Genomic DNA, 21,535 nt, shown 5'->3' with positions numbered 1-21,535 from the left:
AAAAAATACATTCAGTTTTGAATGTGATGAGTGGATTCTCCCACAGAAGCTTCTTCTCCGAGTAATGCATTTATTTGGTTTCTTTATTCCCTCAGCCTTATTTCTTCCCTTTTAACGCTGAAGCCATTTGATGACTATTATATGCTGGGAGAAATTTTAACTCTTCGCGGGTAGTGAATAGAAAAGTGCGGGTTATATTTTTCTTTCTTCCTTCTTCTGCAGACGTCGCTGTTTGAACCACATTTTCATTCGCAACAGAGGACAAATTACTGAAATGTTTAATGTTGACTTCTTACAGCTCTCGAGAAACATGGCAAACCTGTCAACTCTCATCGTCTTCGGGGCTGCTTTTATAGGTACGAACTTTTAGTTGCGAGCAGAAACGCACACACACTGTTTTAAATAATCACATGATCAGACGAGATTTTGCCGTAGAAGGAAGAATTTTCTCAATGAGGCCGAACTCGGCAAAGATACCCAACGATGGATACCAGAATGTTGCAGCTGTGCATAACCGGAAGCAGCTCAGATAGCGTCGCCTCTCCGCAGCCAGAAAGCCTTCTCTGCGGATCTGTGTTTTCTTAAGTCGTTATGAAGTCGTTGTGTGGGTATGAAAAAAATCGTTTTCTTTTGCGCGAAAGGCCGAAGAGGACGAACCGCTGCACATCATGTTCTTGCAAATGCAGGACATGCTGAAAATACAATGCGGCCAGTCACATTTGCTGGGAAGTTTTTACTTGCTACGTGGACTTTAAATTAGTCTTAATACAAGGTATTCCTCAAGGAATTAATAGCTCCATCAGCATATAAGATCTACAAATTGAGCAGAAGGATTGTGAGCCAGTTGCAAAGAAAGAATTTGCTCATCGGGTAATGGAACAAAAATTCAGGAAGATGGTCCTCATCAAGCTACAGAAATATGAACTTGACGTTAGCCATTACTCCACACTGCGCGTCTAAAAAATAGACAGCGCAACTTCAATGCTTCTTGTTTTTCAAATCTGTACTTACCACGCGTTGTGTATCGTTTTATCGACCGAAGTTTCGGACAACGCCACATGCACGTTCCAGTTATGAATTAAATCATTTCATTTCTGTGGCATTTCTTTTCGCAGCTGCTGTCCTAAGCGGAGCTGCGGGTATAGACTACAGACTTTTTGGCCGGGACATTGCTGGCGACGCCCCCGAGGAGAGAATTGAAGACAGCCATGAATGAGGGAAGTCCTGTTGACGGCGCCAGAATTTCCCTTTGATGGAAAGTAAGACGCCACGGCCATTGGCAGAAACGAGAAAATAAAGTGGACTCTTCAAGACTCCAGATTTATTTCGTGCCTACTTGACCAAATGACATGCACATTCCTACAGCAACTACGATTTTCATTGGAATGTATAGGTTTGGGATCAGTTAACTTCTTCCAATTATAGAATAAATTCCACACCCATAGGCTACGGCACAAAAAAACGCTCTGCTCCCGAACTTGACCCGTCGTAGCCCGAATTTTGAAGATTGAGCCCGGCCTCAGCTCGAGATAAATAGCATAAACCCACCCATCTTTGTCCCGCGTGTTCAAGCCCCTCTCCGTAGCCTGGGCCCGGACCCCTTAGCTCGAAGAGAGCTCCAGCCGGGTTCAATCCCGGGTCCCACAGCAGCTCAAGAAGTAAATTGATTACTAACTCAATGATATCTCCCGTTACACAATTAAGGAAATAGCCTGCAAAGGCGGTGGAACCACAACACTTAAAGTAAGTGGTTTCGTGAACACAGAATGAAATTGATATCACGCGAGCTAACGCCGTCTGCTTTTGACACAATAATCGTCTCTCTCAGAAGCCCCAGTTTCGGGAAACATTGGAGTAGAGTTGCATTCTTGCGCATTAAACTTTGTGTTACCTCTGGAATTTTTAATGTACATTTTTACTGAGTATTTCGTTTCCTAATGTACATCGTGTAGTGGGTTCAATTCCTGACCAGACAGGCACCAGTCTTACAAAGAAGAAAAGTAAAATTGTGCCCTTGTTTCATGATGTGCGTCCAAAATTTCAAAGTGCTATAAAAACTATGCTCCGCTTTATTGGGGAATTTCATCGCTCAGTAATGTCTTTTCGGCAATCGAAGGCAGACAGTTATGAATTCGCTTGGAACGGACGACTGCCCTTCGCCCAGTATAATGAAGGCCTTTCTCTCGAGGTTCTTGCCTACCTTCAAACGCCGAGTCGTGGGCGCTAACACAAAACAGGAGGTGCCGAGCGGTTTTCTTAGATCTGACAACGTGTTCTCGTTGATGGCTGAAATCGCCGAAGCATGCCGTGCAGTGTGCTTTAGAAGGCGGACGGACTCGTGCAAACCAACCATGTGTGAGGCGTTACAACGCGTCACTTCGAACGCCGTGTTGGAGCAGCCATTGCGGAATTTTTCGCTTCTAGAGATCAAGCTCTGCTACTCTAGGTACTGCTCTCAGCTTCTCCTGGATTTGCGCACTAGACAATAAAGCCGTACCAAGGTCAAGCCAAGCACACCCCCTATACTAACAGTGTGCGACTATATACGTCTTCAATTGAATGCCAACAGCGCAAACGACGCAGACAAAGTAGAAGAAAACAAAGGACAAGCGCTGTTTCGCAACTGAAATTTTATTCAAGGAAAGTAGTACATTTTATAGAAAAAGTGGCCAACTTATCAGCTAGTAAACACAACCCATGTTTCTACGTGGCATCGAGGTATGCAACCTCACTTTCATATAATGAAATAGATTGCTTACTGACGCATAACCTTGTTTTTTCCTCATATGATATGCTTCCATAATCTCACGTGTTAATCGGGACGGGTGTTTGTAGAGGATATCACAGTAAGGTAATGAAGAAAAACAAGATTGGCAGTCTCGAACATGGTCAACTAGATTATTTAGCTTTGTTAGCTTCCAGATTATTTGCATGCTCTTTCATACGTGTATTGATGCAACGCCCCGTCTGCCCGATATATATTTTTCCGCATGACATTGGGATTTTGTATACTACCCCTTCTGCGCATGACACATACATTGTTTTGTGCTTAACCCCACAAGTTGTTTCAGATTTTTTTCGTTGCTCTGCCTTTTTTTCCAAAACAGCACAAACCCTTTTAAGTTTCTTGGGTGCGGAAAAAACCATCCCTACGCCATACCGTTTTGCCACATTTTTAAGATTATGTGACAGGCGATGTACATAAGGGAGAATGGCAAACTTTTTCTTTCCTTCTCTTTTCCCGGACTAGGCACCCAATATGGATTGTTAAGCTTTCTGGCTACCTTGTTACAGCCCAATAACATAACACCATCCGGATATCCAGAGAGGTAGCCAGAAAGCTTAAGAATCCATATTTGGTGCCTAGTCCGGGCAAAGAGAAGGAAAGAAAAAAGTTTGCCATTCTCCCTTATGTACATCGCCTGTCACATAATCTTAAAAATGTGGCAAAACGGTATGGCGTAGGGGTGGTTTTTTCCGCACCCAAGAAACTTAAAAGGGTTTGTGCTGTTTTGGAAAAAAAGGCTGAGCAACCAAAAAAATCTGAAACAACTTGTGCGGTTAAGCACGAAACAATGTATGTGCCATGCGCAGAAGAGGTAGTATACAAAATCCCAATGTCATGCGGACAAATATATATCGGGCAGACGGGGCGTTGCATCAATACACGTTTGAAAGAGCATGCAAATAATCTGGAAGCTAACAAATCTAATGATCTAGTTGACCATGTTCGAGACTGCCAATCTTGTTTTCCTTCATTGCCTTACTGTGATATCCTCTAAAAACACCCGTCCCGATTAACACGTGAGATTATGGAAGCATATCATATGAGGAAAAAAACAAGGTTATGCGTCAGTAAGCCATCTATTTCATTATAGCATAGCCACAAACAGCCAGTGAATAACTTAAACTAAGAACAGTAATTACATAGAGTTGTCCTCAATGTGCCTTTAACACAAGGATGGAAAACCAGGCTCTCTGTTGGTGTTTCGCAACACGAGTAACATGCCTCTTATAGTGTGATGTCCAGCAGTTGTCAAAAGTAAACAGCCAAGAGGGTTTCGGTGTAGGTAATTGAGTGCTGCTATATACGCTTGCCCTTTGCTAAAAATTTTCTGGGTGTGAGAGGAACACTTACCTTCAACTCTTACAAGCTAAGGACTGCTACGGATCCCACAGCAATTCCAGTAAAAGGAATTCATGGAGTTCTATTCATAAAGTTCTTTACTTCTGGGAAAGAATTCTTGTGTTTGCTGTATGAGTCTGAATGGCACGAGAGTAAAAGTAGCCATAAAGTCCCAAGTGTCTCCATGGTAGGGCGTCAGCTTACACTCTGTTAAAGGAGTATTTCGAGACAGAGTAGTCCACTACAAGCACTACACGCAGAAAATGTTGCCCATTAAAGAGCAAGTTAGCTTCACTGAAAACATTCGTGAAAGTATTTTGGAGCACAATGAAATCTTTACTGACCTTTCTGGGCTCTGCCGCAGTCTGTGACATGCTTGAGCTAGTGGCACAATCGCATAATTTTGGATGCTTACTGGAGTTCCTCTTGCGAGGAGCTCTCTTTGCTGGCACTGTGGCTCTAGAATGATGATATCAGTTAAAATGCGCGAGGCCAGCTTGCCATATGGGCGTTAAGCCTAACATGGCTTACTTGCCAAGTTGTAGAAAATAGTAACCTGATGAGAACCTGGTCAGGAAAGCCACAAATCGAGAGCGTGTGGCTTCAGCGGGCAATCCCGCGAAAGGCCTGACCCGCAGAGCTTCGCTCAGTAAGGAGCCCAGTGTTCCGAAGGGTAGAGCACATTCCGAAGGGAAGAGGAAGAAAGCTACAGTTCAAAATACTCCCACTATTTGATAAAAGCGCTCGACGCCATTAACGGGATGAACGGGATACATTCATTTTCTAGTGATTGTCGATGAAGCGTAGCGACTCATTTCGAAGCCAAAGAATCGGCTTCGAAGTATCCAGTAAACTTGCGAAATCGACACCTGCCTGTGATTTTTTGTTCTTTCCTAGCTTAAAAAAGGCTGCCATTTCTGTTAAAAAGGTCTGTTTGAGCAAAGAAGCGCCTCCTTGTCGACGTAGACAAACCTCAATTCGTCCTCAGCGTCAGTTTAATAGAATGCATACGCAGGTTCTTTTTCTGACTTGCATCGGTGGAATAAAATTCTGAATTTAACTGATAGGCTGCTTTTCGCGTGTATAAGCTAGCATATATAGAGAACTTCGAAGCTATTTTTTTTTCAGCGCGATATTGTGTCAGCTAAGAGAAATACTGCAATCTCCTCTAAACAGAAATACTTTAATCAATGGGTTAGCTGGATGTTTTCTTTATTCAAGGTAAATATTTGCACTTGTGCATAACGTAATCTTCCTAATCCGCACAATATCTCTGTCAAATGAAAATGAAATAAAACAAGTAAGTTGTACACAATCTCAGTGCCACCGACATTTGCAAACTTTGCCGATTATCTACGAGTCCTTGTTCACCGCGTTCTCGGCTGTTAGGTCCCGCACCCCGGGCCACAAACGATGTGGGCCACGTTTGAAGACAAAAGCTCGCAGTCGACCCCTCGTCGCGCCGGACTGCAAAGACAGAGGCGACGACGTCTTCTGGCTCGCCAGAGGAGAAGGCTAGCGAGAGTTGATGCAGTAATGCGATGTCGGCAAGCCAAACTACGTATTCGGTGCCAGTGGCAACGAGAAGTATCATTTGAAAATGCTTGCATCGCTAAACACTAAGGGAAAATAATAACGGCTCGCGCATGCAGTTGGCATCACACTGTCTGATCGAGGGTCCATTGTTTTACAGCGGTCTACTGTAGTCACATTTTCCTCACCCGCGGAAAATACCGGCAATGATCTTTTTTTAGACTGCTGTCTAGAACGTCTTGAAAATAAAGAACTGCCGGCGCAAAAATATTTTCTTTGCATTATTAATGAATGATTACTACTACTTCTTCTTTGACGCGGAGTCAGGGAAAGCACAGTTGTAGCCCCAGTTTAGGCAGCGGCATCGTCAGTCACAGTGCATTGAGTCAGCAAGGGACGCTCACGCCTCGCTGCGATAAGCAATGAAAGGTAAGAAGTTCACTGAACATAAAAAAATCGCCGAGCTCCAACCCGGCTTAACCTAGCAGACGACAGAATACAAAGCCAACATAAATATAGTGAAGAATGCTATGTCACTGCACGACTTCTCCTCAGGCAATGACAATCACAGCTCTAGAGCTCACGCTCAAAAGACAAGGTTAAGTTTTATAGCGGAAAGGTGAAGGTGAAGGCCCATGTAGCAACTGGTGATAGGTCACGTGGTTGCTGTTCATTAGCTATGACTATACCATAAAGGCATACAATTACTATGCGCAGCAAGACGTATATATTCGCACATTGTTAGTCAAGTGGGTGTGCTTGGTTTGACCTTGGTACGGCTTCAATATCTAGTGCGCAAATCCAGGAGAAGCTGAGAGCAGTACCTAGAGTAGGAGAGCTTCATCTCTAGAAGCGAAAAATTCCGCAATGACTGCTCTAACACGGCGTTCGAAGTGACGCGTTGTAACGCCTCCCACATGGCAGGTTTCCACGAGTCCGTCCGCCTTCTAAAGCACACTGCACGGCATGCTTCGGCGATTTCAGCCATCGACGAGAACACGTGGTCAGATCTAAGAAAACCGCTCTGCACCTCCTGTCCTGTATTAGCGCCCACGACTGGGCGTTTCAATTAGACGAGAACATCGAGAGAAAGACCCTTCTTATATTGGACGAAGGGCAGCAGTCCGTTCCAAGCCAATTCATAACTGTCTGCCTTCGATTCCCGAAAAGACATTTCTGAGCGACGAGAATCGCCAATAAAGGGAAGCATAGTTTTTATAGCACTCCGAAATTTTGGACACACAGCATGAAACAAGGGCACAATTTTACTTTTCTTCTTTGTAAGACTGGTGCCTGTGTAGCCAGGAATTGAACCCACTACACGATGTGCATTAAGAAACGAAATACTCAGTAAAAATGTCCATTAAAAACCAGACGTAACACAAAGTTTAATGCGTAAGAATGCAACTGTACTCCTATGTTTCACGAAACTATGTTTCACTTTATTTTCTCGTTTCTGCCAATTGCCGTGGCGTCTCACTTTCCATCAAAGGAAACTTCTGGCGCCGTCAGCAGGATTTCCCTCATTCATGGTTGTCTTCAATTCTCTCTTCACGGGCGCCGGTAAGAATGCTCCGACCAACAATTCCAGGGGGAAAAGCTGCGGCTCCGCTGAGGACAGCAGCTGCGAAAAAAAATGCCACAGAAATGAAAAGATTTAATTCACCACTGGAACGTTCATGTGGTAATATACGACACTTTGGTCGAGAAAACGATACACAACTCGTGGTAAATGCACTTTTGTAAAACAAGAAGTATTCAAGTTGCGCTGTTTATTTTTGGGACGAGCAGTGCGCAGTAATGGCTGACGTCAACTTCATATTTCTCTAGCATGATGAGAACCATCTTCCTGAATTTTTGTTGGATTACCTGATGAGAATACTCTTTCTTTGCAACTGGCTCACAAATCTTCCGCTCTGTTTGTAGATCTTATATGCTGATGGGGTTACTTCATTCCTTGAAAAATAACTCGTATTAGGACTAATTTAAAGCCCGCGTAGCAACTAAAAACTTCCCAGAAAATATCACTGGCCACATTTGAATTTCAGCATCTCCTGCCTTTTTGCAGGAACCTGATGTGCAGCGGTTCGTCCTGTTCGGTCTACCGCGCAAAAGAAAACGATTTTTTCATAAAGACTTAACCAAAATTGGAGGTAATCCGGACTTAAGAACCAACAGATCGGCAAAGAAGGCTTTCTGGCTGCGGAGGGACGACGCTATCTTAGCTGCGTCCGCTTATGCACAGCTTTAATATTCTGGTATCCGTCGTAGGCTATCTCTGCCCGAGTTCTGCCTCATGGAGAAAATTCTTCCTTCTATGGCAAAATTTTGTATGATCATGTGATTATTTAAAACAGTGTGTGTGCGTTTCTGCTCGCAACTAAAAGGTCGTACCTATAAAAGCAGCCCCGAAGACGATGAGAGTTGACAGGTTTGCCATGTTTCTCGAGAGCTGTAAGAAGCCAACATTAAACATTTGAGTACTTTGTGCTCTGTTTTGAACAAAAATGTCGTTCAAATAGCGCCGTCTGCAGAAGAAGGCAGAGCGAAAAATTTAAGCCGCAATTTTCTCTTGAGTAGCCGAGAAGTGTTTGAATTTCTCTAAGCATGGAATAGTCATCAACAGGCTTCAATGCTAAAAGAGATGAAATAAGGCTGAGAGAATAAAGAAACCAAATAAATGCATTATTCATAGAAGAAGCTACTGTGGCATAATCCACTCGTCACATTCAAAACTGAATGTATATTTTTTCGTTGACTTGATCCCTGCATGACTCACGAAGTGATAGCTGTACGCGGCCACTGGTAAGTGGAGAAATATATATAATAAGGGCAAAGCGAATAAACACCAAATGACGACCAAGATACACCTTTTGTATAAACTTAAACGCCAGAAAGCGGTGCGTGGAACACTCGTAACAAAAATGCCGCCAGGAGATGTGAACTCACCCGACTCTCGTTATGGCGTACCTTAAAACCCCCTCTAACAGGTCATGTTTGTCGGCTATCTTTACGCACTCGTCGTTATCATATCTGACCACTAACAGAAAAACTAGAAAACGCGTAAAAACTAGCTAAAGGAGGCAGACAATGGAAATCAATCTTCTCATGATTGCTGCCCTTAATCCTAACAGCTTCATATTTGAGGATAGAAGCTAAAAGCAGCATGGCTTTTTAGCCTCGCGTCTAATGTTCAACGCGTTACTTAGATTTGATGGGTTGTCCAGGAGATGTGCATTTTAGGTAATCCGTTAATAGCATGCTAATTATTTATCCCGATACGAAAAGATAAAATCCGGCAGACCGTCAGGACAACGAAAAAGTAGCTTCCAATGGCGCTTTGATACGGCAATGAACGGGGGTCATCTTAGTCGAATATAACAAACCCCTTTAGCTTCTCGGGAACATGAAAGATTTAACAAGGCTTGCAGCGAGAAGTTTAATCCAGCGGAAGCATACCATATTAAATGCAGACTCTACATTTACGACGAAGTGGAATACGTACCGTTGCACAGAAGCTAAGGCGACTGCAGGGCGGTCCGGGAGGATGTGAACTTGCATGTGAAGCGCCGCTTTTTATACGCTTCTCGCTGAAGGCGAAAGTACGAATCAGCCAAAGAAAAACAATGAAAAAAAATCCTTGAGGTTTCAAGCGTCAACAAATTTTGATGATAAAGACAAATCGTCTGCCTCTTTAGCATCTGGTCATGCATGTTTGAAGCGTTGTGACAGGATTTATATTGGTTCCGCCGCTTGAAAATTCCCTTTGCTAGCTGTTTTAAAAAAGTGTTTCAACATAATTGCGTTTTCTACTTTAGCGTTGGCTAAATCAAGCATTTTAATTGAAAACTTTGTTATTCTGCGCTGGTTGATACACGTCAAAACAATACAGCGATGGAATCCTGCACGGGCTAGCTCGAATAAACTCAGGGAATAGTTGTTGTTTTTTTTTGAGCAAGCCCGTGCAGGATTCCATCGCTGTATTGTTTTGACGTGTGTCAGCCAGCGCAGAATAACAAAGTTTTCAATTAAAATGCTTGATTTAGCCCCACACTAAAGTAGGAAACGCAATTATGCCACGTGCTCGTTCTAGCTATGAATTTAATCATTTCATTTCTGTGGCATTTTTTGGCAGCTGCTGTCCTAAGCGGAGCTGCGGGTATAGACTACAGACTTGTTGGTCGGGACATTCTTAGCGGCGCCCGTGAGGAGAGATTTGAAGACAGCCACCAATGATTGAAATCCTGCTGATCGCGCCAGAAGTTCCCTTTGATGGAAAGTGAGACGCCACGGCAATTGGCAGAAACGAGAAAATAAAGTGGACAGGTCAAGACTCCATATCCATTTCGTGCCTACTTTACCAAATGACATGCACATCCCTACAGCAACTACGATTTTCACTTCAATGTGGGAGTTTGGGATCAGTTAACTTCTGGCAATCATAAATTTAAATCCCGCACCTATCGGCTACGGCCCAAACGAAGGCTGTGCTCTCGAACTAGACTCTTCACTCCTCGAATTCTGAAGATCGAGCCCTGCCTCAGCTCGAGATTCAAAGCTTAGGCCCACCCAACTTTGTCCCGCGTGTTCAAGCCCCTCTACTCAGCCTGGGCCCGAATCGCTTAGCTCTACGAGAGGTCCAGCCGGGCTCGGTCCCGGATCCCACAGCAGCTCAAGACGTAAATTGCTTATTGACTCTAAGTGGTCGCCCGTTACACAATAAGGTAGTGCCCTGCAAAGGCAGTAAAACCAGAACACTTAATATAACTGGTTTGGTGAACACAGAAGGAAGGTGATACGACGCGGGCTAACCCCGTCTGCTTCCGAAACAGTGATCTTCTCTCTCGGAAGCTCAGTTTCAGAAAACACAGGAGTACAGTTGCATTCTTGCGCATTAAACTTTGTGTTACCTCTGGGTTTCTAATGTACATTTTTACTGAGTATTTCGTTTCCTAAAGCACATCGTGTAGGGAGTTCAAATCCTGACCACACACGCGCCAGTCTTTGTTTTATGCTGTGTGTCCGCAATTTCGAAGTGCTATAAATATTATGCTCTTTTTTTTTGGCAATTCTCATTGCTCAGAATTGTCTTTTCGGGAATCGAAGGCAGACAGTGATGAATTGGCTTGGAACGGACGGCTGCCCTTCGACCAATATAATGAAGCTCTTTCTCTCTAGGTTCATGTCAACCTTCAAACGCCCAGTAGTGAGCAGTAACCAGTAACGCAAAACAGGATGTGCAGAGCGGTTTTTCTTAGATCTGACCACGTGTTCTCGTTGATGGCTTAAAATGCCGAAGCATGCGGCGAAGTGTGCTTTAGTAGGCGATCGAACTCGTGCAAACCAACCATGTGTGAGGCGTTACAAATCGTCACTTCGAACGGCGGGTTCGAGCAGCCGTCGCGGAATTTTTGGCTTTTAGACATGATGTTCTGCTACTTTAGGTACTACTCTCAGCTTCTCCTGGTTTTGGGCACTAGACCTTGAAGCCGTACCAAGGTCAAACAAGAACACCCCCGAGACTAACAATGTGCGACTATATACGTCTTGCTGCGCATAGTAATGGTACGCCTATATAGTATAGTCCTAGCTAATGACCAGCAACCACGTGACTTATCACCACTTGTTATTTGGCCCTTGACCTTCACCTTTCTCTTGTAAAATTTAACCTTGACTTTTGAGCGTGACCTCTAGAGCTTTGATTCCCATTGCCTGAGGTGAGGTCAAGCAATGACGTAGCATTCTTCGCTATAAGTACGCTGGCTTTGTATTCGCTCGTCTGCTAGGTTCAACCGGGTTGGATATCGGCGATTTTTTTCAGTTGAGTGAACTTCTTGCCTCGCTTATCGCTGCGAGGCGTGAGCGTCCCTTGCTCATTCATAGCACTGTGACTGACGATGCCGCTGCCTAAACTAAGTCTACAACTGTTCTTTCCCTGATTCCGCGTCAAAGAAGTAGTACTGATGATTTATTAATAATGTAAAGAAAATATTTTAGCGCCGGCAGTTCTTTATTTTCAAGTCGTTCAAGGCAGCCGTCCAAAAAAAGATCATTGTCTGTATTTTTCGCGGGTGAGGAAAATGTGAGTATAGTAGACCGCAATAAAAAAATGGACACTCGTACAGACAATGTGATGCGAACAGCCTGCGCGAGCAGTTCTAATTTTCCCTTAGTGGTTTGCGGTGCAAACATTTTCAAATGATGCCTCTCGTTTCCACTGACGTCGAATACGTAGCTTGGCTTGCCGACCTCGCATTACTGCATCATCTGTCGCTGGCCCTCTTCTCTGGCGAGCCAGATGACGTCGTCGCCTCGGTCTTTGCAATCCGGCGCGACGAGTATGCAACTGCGAGCGTTTGTCTTCACTCGTGACCCACATCGATTGTGGCTAGGATCCTCTTGCTCGGCCCGTGTGGCGGGAGCTAATAGCCTGGAACGCGGTAAGCAAGGACTCGTAGATCATCGCCAAAGTTTGCAAATATGGGCGACACTGAGATTGTGTACAACTTACTTGCTTTATTTCATTTTCTTTACACGGGGAGATATTGTGCGGGTTACGAAGATTACGAAATGCAGAACTGCAAATATTTACCTTGAATAAAGAAAACATCCAGCGAACGGCTTGATTAAAGTATTTCTTAGTATTGCAGATTCTAAGATTTCTGTCAACTGACACAATATTGCACGGAGAAAAAAATCAGCTTCGAGGCTCTCTATATATGCTCGCTTATACATGCGAGAAGCAGCGTATAAGTTAAATTCAGAATTGTATTGCACCGAACCGAGTCAGAAAAAAAACCACCTTATGAATTCTATTAAACTGACGCTGAGGACGAATTGAGGTTTGCCTACGTCGACAAAAAGGCGCTTCTTTGCTCAAACAGACCTTTTTAACAGAAATGGCAGCCTTTTTTAAGCTAGGAATGTACAAAAAATGACCGGCAGATGTCGATTGCGCAAGTTTAATGGATACTTCGATGCCAATTTTTTGGATTCGGTATGATTCGCTACGCTTTATCGACATTCACTAGAAAATGAATGCATCTCGTTCATCCCGTTAATGACATCGAGTGGTTGAATCGAATGGCGAGAGTATTTTGAAGTCTACCTTTTTTCCAGATTATTGCGTTTATTTTTTCAAGGTCGAAGTACACATAGTCACAAAAAGCCAGTGAATAATTTTAACTAAGAACAGGAACTTTAACTAAGCACAGGAATTGCATGCAGTTGCCCCCAATGTGCTTTTAACACAAGGATGGAAAACCAGGCTCTCTGTTGGTGTTTCGCAGCTCGAGTAACAGGCCTTGTTATGCCTAATGTGCAGCAGTTGTCAAAAGTAAACAGCCAAGGGGGTTTCGGTGTGGATTATTGAGTGTGACTATATTGGCTTGTCCGGTGCTAAAATTTTCTAGATGTGAAAGGAACACTTGCCTTCAACTCATACAAGCTAAGGACTGCTACGGATCCCACAGCAATTCCAGTAAAAGGAATTCTTGGAGTTCTATTCATAGAGTTCTTTACTTCTGGGAAAGAATTTTTCTGTTTGTTGTATGAGTCTGAATGGCAGGATAGTAAAAGCAGCCATAAATGCCCAAGTGTCTCCATGGTAGGACGTCTGCTTACACTCTGTTAAAGGAGTATCTCGAGATAGAGTAGTCCACTACGCGCACTACAGGAAGAAAACGTTGCCCAGGAAAGAGCACGTCAGCTTCACTGAAAACAATCGTGAAAGTGTTTTGAAGGACAATAAAACCTTTACTAACCTTTCTGGGCTATGCCGCAGGATGTGACATGCTTTGAGTTAGTGGCGCAATCTGATAATTTTGGATGCTTACGGGAGTTCCTCTTACGAGAAGCTCTCTTTCCTGGCACTGTGGCTCTAGAATGATGATATCAGTTCAAATGCGCAAGGCCAGCTTGCCATATGCGCGTTAAGCCTAACATGGCTTACTTGCCCAGTTGTAGTCAATAATAACCTGATGAGAACCTGGTCAGGAAAACCACGACTCGAGAGCTGTCTACTAAGGTCTACAATTGGGCTTTCACAATTCAACGTAAAAGAAGTAGTAGTACTAATTTTTTGTAAATATTGCACTGAAAAAATGTTAGCGGCCGTAGTTCTTTTTATTTGAGAAGTTCCAGGCTGCAGTAAAAAAAAATAATTTTATTTTCGACGAGTGAGGAAAATGTGCGTATCGTAGAGCGCAATTAAACAATGGGCACTCGATCACACACTGTGATGCGAACAGCTTGCACGAGCAATTATACCTTTGCCTGAGTGCTTTGTGATTAAAGCACTTTTAAACGAGAATTCACGTTGCAACTGGCGTTGAATGCGTAGCTTGGCTTTCCGACGTCGGATTACTGCATCGGCTAGAATCCTTTGGCTGGGCCCGGGTGGCGAGAACTGAGAGCCGGGATCGAAGAGGCGCACTTCCAGTTGGCTTTTCCCAGAAACATGCCTTGCACTCCCCGAAAGTTGCCCCTTAATAGCACGTTAAGGATCGTGTTACTTCCAGATCTCCTCTTAATTTCACCAACATATTGTTTCCAAAGTGTTTAACCTACATAATCGTTGTATTGTAAATGCATCTCTGGCGCGCGTGCAATTTGGTGAGTGGATAAGTTTGCAAATGTCGACGACACTGAGATTAGATACTAGTTAATACAGTTTATTTCATTTACGGTCGACAGGGAGATATTGTGCGGGTTAGGAAGCTTACAAAATACAGAAGTGTAAATATGGATAGAAGTAATGCGAGGTCGGCAAGCCAAGCTACGTATTCGACGTCAGTGGAAACGAGAGGCATCATTTGAAAATGCTTGCACCGCAAACCACTAAGGGAAAATTATAACTGCTTGCGCGGGCTGTTCGTATCACATTGTCTGTACGAGTGTCCATTTTTTTATTGCGGTCTACTATACTCACATTTTCCTCACCCGCGAAAAATACAGACAATGATCTTTTCTTGGACTGCTGCCTTGAACGTCTTGAAAATAAAGAACTGCCGGCACTAAAATATTTTCTTTACATTATTAATAAATCATTAGTACTAATTCTTTGACGCGGAATCAGGGAAAGCACAGTTGTAGACTTAGTTTAGGCAGCGGCATCGTCAGTCACAGTGCTATGAATGAGCAAGGGACGCTCACGCCTCGCAGCGATAAGCGAGGCAAGAAGTTCACTGAACTGAAAAAAATCGCCGATATCCAACCCGGTTGAACCTAGCAGACGAGCGAATACAAAGCCTGCGTACTTATAGCGAAGAATGCTACGTCATTGCTTGACCTCACCTCAGGCAATGGGAATCAAAGCTCTAGAGGTCACGCTCAAAAGTCAAGGTTAAATTTTACAGGAGAAAGGTGAAGGTCAAGGGCCAAATAACAAGTGGTGATAAGTCACGTGGTTGCTGTCATTAGCTAAGACTATACCATATAGGCGTACCATTACTATGCGCAGCAAGACGTATATAGTCGCACATTGTTAGTCTCGGGGGTGTGCTTGTTTGACCTTGGTACAGCTTCAAGGTCTAGTGCCCAAAACCAGGAGAAGCTGAGAGTAGTACCTAAAGTAGCAGAACATCATGTCTAAAAGCCAAAAATTCCGCAACGGCTGCTCGAACCCGACGTTCGAAGTGACGATTTGTAACACCTCACACATGGTTGGTTTGCACGAGTTCGATCGCCTACTAAAGCACACTTCGCCGAATGCTTCGGCATTTTCAGCCATCAACGAGAACAAGTGGTCAGATCTAAGAAAAACCGCTCTGCACATCCTGTTTTGCGTTACTGGTTACTGCTCACTACTGGGCTTTTGAAGGGTGACAAGAACCTCGAGAGAAAGAGCTTCATTATATTGGTCGAAGGGCAGCCGTCCGTTCCAAGCCAATTCATAACTGTCTGCCTTCGATTCCCGAAAAGGCAATTCTGAGCAATAAGAATTGCTAATAAAAAAGAGCATAATATTTATAGCACTTCGAAATTGCGGACACACAGCATAAAACAAAGACTGGCGCGTGTGTGGTCAGGAATTGAACTCCCTACACGATGTGCTTTATGAAACGAAATACTCAGTAAAAATGTACATTCGAAACCCAGAGGTCACAAAAAGTTTAATGCTCAAGACTGCAACTGTACTCCTATGTTTCCCGAAACCGAGCTTCTGAGAGAGAAGATCACTGTTTCAAAAGCAGACGGGGTTAGCCCGCGTCGTATCACCTTCCTTCTGTGTTCACCAAAAAAGTTATATTAAGTGTTGTGGTTTTACGGGCGACCACTTTGAGCCAGTAAGCAATTTACCTCTTGAGCTGCTGTGGGACCCGGGACCGCGCCCGGCTGGACCTCTCGTAGAGCTAAGCGATTCGGGCCCAGGCTGAGTAGAGGGGCTTGAACACGCGGGACAAATTTGGGTGGGCCTAAGCTTTGAATCTCGAGCTAAGGCCGGGCTCGATCTTCAGAATTCGGGCAGTGAAGAGTCTAGTTCGAGAGCACAGCCTTCGTTTTGGGCAGGAGCCGATAGGTGCGGGATTTATATTTATGATTGCCAGAAGTTAACTGATCCCAAAATCCCACATTGAAGTGAAAATCGTAATTGCTGTAGGGATCTGCATGTCATTTGGTAAAGTAAGCACGAAATGGATATGGAGTCTTGACCTGTCCACTTTATTTTCACGTTTCTGTCAATGGCCGTGGCTTCCCACTTTCCATCAAGGCATACTTCTGGCGCCGTCAGCAGGATTTCAATCATTGGTGGCTGTCTTCAATTCTCTCCTCACGGGCGCCGATAAGAAAGCTCCGACCAACAAGTTGAGGAAGAAAAGCCGCGGCTCCGTTTAGGACAGCAGCTGCCAAAAAATGCCACAGAAATGAAATGATTAAATGCATAGCTAGAACGAGCACGTGGCATAGTTGCGTTTCCTACTTTAGCGCGGGGCATATTCAAGCATTTTAATTGAAAACTTTGTTATTCTGCGCTGGTTGACACACGTCAAAACAATACAGCGATGGAATCCTGCACGGGCTGGCTCAAAACAAAAAAGAAACTATTCCCTGAATTTATTTGAGCTAGCCCGTGCAGGATTCTATCGCTGTATTGTTTTGACGTGTGTCAACCAGCGCAGAATAACAAAGTTTTCAATTAAAATGCTTGATTTAGCCAACGCTAAAGTAGAAAACGCAATTATGTTGAAACACTTTTTTAAAACAGCTAGCAAAGGGAATTTTCAAACGGCGGAACGAATTTAAATCCTGTCACAGCGCTTTAAACATGCATAACCAGGTGCTAAAAAGGCAGACGATTTGTCTTTATCATCCCAATTTGTTGATGCTTGAAACCTCAAGGATTTTTTTTCATTGTTTTTCTTTGGCTGATTCGTACTTTCGCCTTCAGCGAGAAGCGTATAAAAAGCGGCGCTTCACATGCAAGTTCACAGCCTCCCGGACCGCCCTGCAGTCGCGTCAGCTTCTGTGCAACGGTACGTATTCCACTTCGTCGTAAAAGTAGAGTCTGGATTTAATATGGTATGCTTCCGCTGGGTTAAACTTCTCGCTGTACGCCTTGTTAAAACTTTCATGTTCCCGAGAAGCTAAAGGGGTTCGTTATATTCGTCTAAGATGACCCCCGTTCATTGCCGTATCAAAGCGCCATTGGAAGCTACTTTTTCGTTGTCCTGACGGTCTGCCGGATTTTATCTTTTCGTATCTGGATAAATCATTAGCATGCTATTAACGGATTACCTAAAATGCGCATCTCTTGGAGAACCCATGAAATCTAAGTAAAGCGTTGAATATTAGCCGCGAGGCTAAAAAGCCAAGCTGCTTTTAGCTTCTATATTCAAATATGAAGCAATTAGGATTAAGGGCAGCAATCATGAGAATATTGATTTAAATTGTCTGCCTCCTTTAGCTAGCTTTTATGCGTTTCCTAGTTTTTCTGTTAGTGGTCAGATATGACAACGGCGAATGCGTAAAGAGAGCCGACAAACATGACCTGTTAGAGGGGAATTAAGGTACGCCATAACGAGAGTCGGGTGAGTTCACATTTCCTGGCGGCATTTTTGTTACGAGTGTTCCACGCACCGCTTTCTGGCGTTTAAGTTTATGCAAAATCTGTATCTTGGTCGTCATTTGGTGTTTATTCGCTTTGCCCTTATTATATATATTTCTCCACTTACCAGTGGCCGCGTACAGCTATCACTTCGTGAGTCATGCAGGGATAGAGTCAACGAAAAAATTTACATTCAGTTTTGAATGTGACGAGTGGATTATGCCACAGAAGCTTCTTCTATGAGTAATGCATTTATTTGGTTTCTCTATTTTCTCAGCCTTATTTCATCCCTTTTAACATTGAAGCCTGTTGATGACAATTCCAAGCTTGGAGAAATTTTAAACACTTCGCGGCTAATGAAGAGAAAATTGCGGCTTAAATTTTTCGCTCTGCCTTCTGTTTTGAACGACATTTTCGTTCAAAACAGAGCACAAAGTACTAAAATGTTTAATGTTGACTTCTTACAGCTCTCGAGAAACATGGCAAACCTGTCAACTCTCATCGTCTTGGGGGCTGCTTTTATAGGTACGAACTTTTAGTTGCGAGCAGAAACGCACACACACTGTTTCAAATAATCACATGATCATACGAAATTTTTCCATAGAAGGAAGAATTTTCTCAATGAGGCCGGATTCGGCAGAGATGGCCTACGACGGCTACCCGAATATTGCAGCTGTGCATAACCGGAAGCAGCTAAGATAAGGTCGTCCCTACGCAGCCAGATAGCCTTCTTTGCCGATCTGTGTTTTCTTAAATCCGCATTAGCTCCAATTTTATTATGTCGTTATGAAAAAAATCGTTTTCTTCTGCGCGATGGACCGAAGAGGACGAACCACTGCACACCAGGTTCCTGCAGAAAGGCAAGACATGCTGAAAATCAAGCGTGGCCAGTGAAATTTGCTGGGAAGTTTTTAGTTGCTAAGTGGGCTTTAAATTAGTCCTAATACGAAGTATTTTTCAAGGAATGAAGTAGCCCCATCAGCATATAAGATCTACAAGTAGAGCAGAAGATTTGTGAGCCAGTCGCAAAGAAAGAATATTCTTATCAGGTAATCCAACAAAAATTCAGGAAGATGGTTGTCATCAAGCTATAGAAATATGAAGTTGACGTCAGCCATTACTGTGCACTGCTCGTCTCAAAATAAACAGCGCAACGCGAATACTTCTTGTTTTACAAATGTCCATTTACCACGAGCTGTGTATCATTTTCTCGACCAAAGTGTCGGATGTCACCACATGCACGTTCCAGTTATGAATTAGATCCTTTCATTTCTGTGGCATTTTTTTTTTTCGCAGCTGCTGTCCTCAACGGAGCCGCGGGTTTTCCCCCTGGAATTGTTGGTCGGAGCATTCTTACCGGCGCCCGTGAAGAGGAAATTGAAGACAACCAAGAATGAGGGAAATCCTGCTGACGGCGCCAGAAGTTCGCTTTGATGGAAAGTGAGACGCCACGGCGACTAGCAGAAACGAGAAAATAAAGCGAAACATAGTTTCGAGAAACATAGGAGTACAGTTGCATTCTTGCGCATTAATCTTTGTGTTACCTCTGGGTTTTTAATGTACATATTTACTGAGTATTTCGTTTTCTAATGTACATCGTGTAGTGGGTTCAATTCCTGGCCACACAGGCACCAGTGCTACAAAAAAGAAAAGCAAAATTGTGCCCTTGTTTTATGCTGTGTGTCCAAAATATCGGAGTGCTGTAAAAACTATGCTCCCCTTTATTGTTGATTCTCGTCGCTCAGAAATTTCTTTTCGGCATTCGAATGCAGACAGTTATGAATTGGCTCGTAACGGACGGCTGCCCTTCGTCCAATATAATGAAGGTCTTTCTGTCGAAGTTCTTGTCTACCTTCAAACGCCGAGCCGTGGGCGCTAACACAAAACAGGATGTGCAGAGCGGTTTTTCTTAGATCTGACAACGTGTTCTCGTTGATGGCTGAAATCGGCGAAGCATGCCATGCAGCGTGCTTTAGAAGGCGGACGGACTCGTGCAAACCAACCATGTGTGAGGCGTTACAACGCGTCACTTCGAACGCCATGTTGGAGCAGCCATTGCGGAATTTTTCGCTTCTGGAGATGAAGCTCTGCAACTCTAGGTACTGCTCTCAGCTTCTCCTGGATTTGCGCACTAGACATTGAAGCCGTACCAAGGTTAAACCAAGCACACCCACTAGACTAACAATGTGCGACTATATACGTCTTGCTGCGCATAGTAATTGTATGCCTATATGGTATAGTCTTAGCTAAAGAACAGCAACCATGTGACGTATCACCAGTTGTTACATGGCCCTTCACCTTGACGTTTCTGCTATAAAATGTAACCTTGACTTTTGAGCGTGACCTCTAGAGCTTTGATTCTCATTGCCTGAGGAGACGTCGAGCGATGACGTAGCATTCTTCGCTGTAATTTTGCTGGCTTTGTATTCGGTCGTCTGCTAGGTTCAGTCGGGTCGGTGCTGGGCGATTTTTTTATGTTCAGGGAACTTCTAGCCTTTCATTGCTTATCGCAGCGAGGCGTGAGCGTTCCTTACTGATTCAATGCACTGTGACTGACGATGCCGCTGCCTACACTGGGTCTACAACTGTGCTTTCCCTGACTCCGCGTCAAAGAATAAGTAGTACTTATGATTCATTAATAATGCAAAGAAAATATTTTTGCGCCGGCAGTTCTTTATTTTCAAGACGTTCCAGGCAGCAGTCCAAAAAAAGATCATTGTCTGTATTTTCCGCGGGCGATAAAAATGTGACTACAGTAGACCGCTGTAAAACAATGGACCCTCGATCAGACAGTGTGATGCGAACAGCGTGCGCGAGCAGTTATTATTTTCCCTTAGTGCTTAGCGATGCAAGCATTTTCGCATGATACTTGTCGTTGCCACTGGCACCGAATACGTTGTTTGGCTTGCCGTCGTCGCATTACTGCATCAACTCTCGCTAGCCCTCTGCTCGGACGGGCCAGAAGACGTCGTCGCCTCTGTCTTTGCAGTCCGGCGCGACGAGGATGCGACTACGAGCTTTTGTCTTCACTCGTGGCCCACATGGTTTGTGGCCCGGGTGGCAGATTCTAACAGCTGAGAACGCGGTGAGCAAGGACTCGTAGATAATCGACAAAGTTTGCAAATGGCGGTGACATTGAGATTGTGTACAGATTACTTGTTTCATTTTTCATTTTGTTTTGACAGGGAGAGTTTGTGCCGATTAGGAAGATTGCGGAATGCACAAGAGCAAATATTTACCTTGAATAAAGAAAACATGCAGCGAACCGCTTGATTAAAGTATTTCTGTGTAGAGCTGATTCCAGCTTTTGTGTTAACTGACACAATATCGCCGGGTGAAAAATATTGGCTTCGAAGTTCTCTATATATCCTCGCTTATACACGCGAAAAGCAGCCTATGAGTTAAATTCAAAATTTTATTCCACCGATGCAAGTCAGAAAACGAACCTGCGTAAGCATTCTATTAAACTGACGCTGAGGACGAATTGAGGTTTGTCTACGTCGACAAGGAGGCGCTTCTTTGCTCAAACAGACCTTTTTAACTGAAATGGCAGCCTTTTTTTAAGCTAGGAAAGAACAAAAAATCACAGGCAGGTGTCGATTTCGCAAGTTTAATGGATACTTCATAGCCGTTTTTTTTTGGCTTCGATATGAGTCGCTACGCTTCATCGACATTGACTAGAAAATGAATGCATACCGTTAATGGCGTCGAGCGCTTGAATCAAATAGCGGGAGACTTTTGAACTCTAGCTTTCTTCCAAATAATTGCGTATATTTTTTCAAGGGCGAAGTAAGCATTGCCGCAAAGAGCCTGTGAATAACTTTAACTGA

The 21,535-nt window shown here is 43.8% G+C and overlaps 2 long non-coding RNA genes across 3 annotated transcripts; one reads left to right on the top strand and one right to left on the bottom strand.

Annotated features, from left to right (window-relative positions):
- Nucleotides 1-293: 293 nt before the first annotated feature.
- LOC149339516 (uncharacterized) lies at nucleotides 294-19,199 on the top strand. 2 transcript variants are annotated; one of them, XR_016283806.1, is made up of 3 exons: nucleotides 16,929-17,179; nucleotides 18,173-18,230; nucleotides 19,002-19,199. It is a non-coding gene; the product is annotated as an uncharacterized LOC149339516 (long non-coding RNA). The 2 variants fall into 2 exon arrangements; XR_016283807.1 differs by lacking the exons at nucleotides 16,929-17,179; nucleotides 18,173-18,230 and adding an exon at nucleotides 294-356.
- LOC149339517 (uncharacterized) lies at nucleotides 7,028-9,295 on the bottom strand. The gene is made up of 3 exons (XR_016283805.1): nucleotides 9,165-9,295; nucleotides 8,054-8,111; nucleotides 7,028-7,283 (listed from the first exon to the last, which is right to left on the bottom strand). It is a non-coding gene; the product is annotated as an uncharacterized LOC149339517 (long non-coding RNA).
- Nucleotides 19,200-21,535: the final 2,336 nt, after the last annotated feature.

Source organism: Amblyomma mixtum, chromosome 6 (assembly GCF_055824585.1).
Source record: "Amblyomma mixtum isolate Tamu chromosome 6, ASM5582458v1, whole genome shotgun sequence".
Lineage (NCBI taxonomy): Eukaryota > Metazoa > Arthropoda > Arachnida > Ixodida > Ixodidae > Amblyomma > Amblyomma mixtum.
This window is presented reverse-complemented; position numbering and strand designations above follow the sequence as displayed.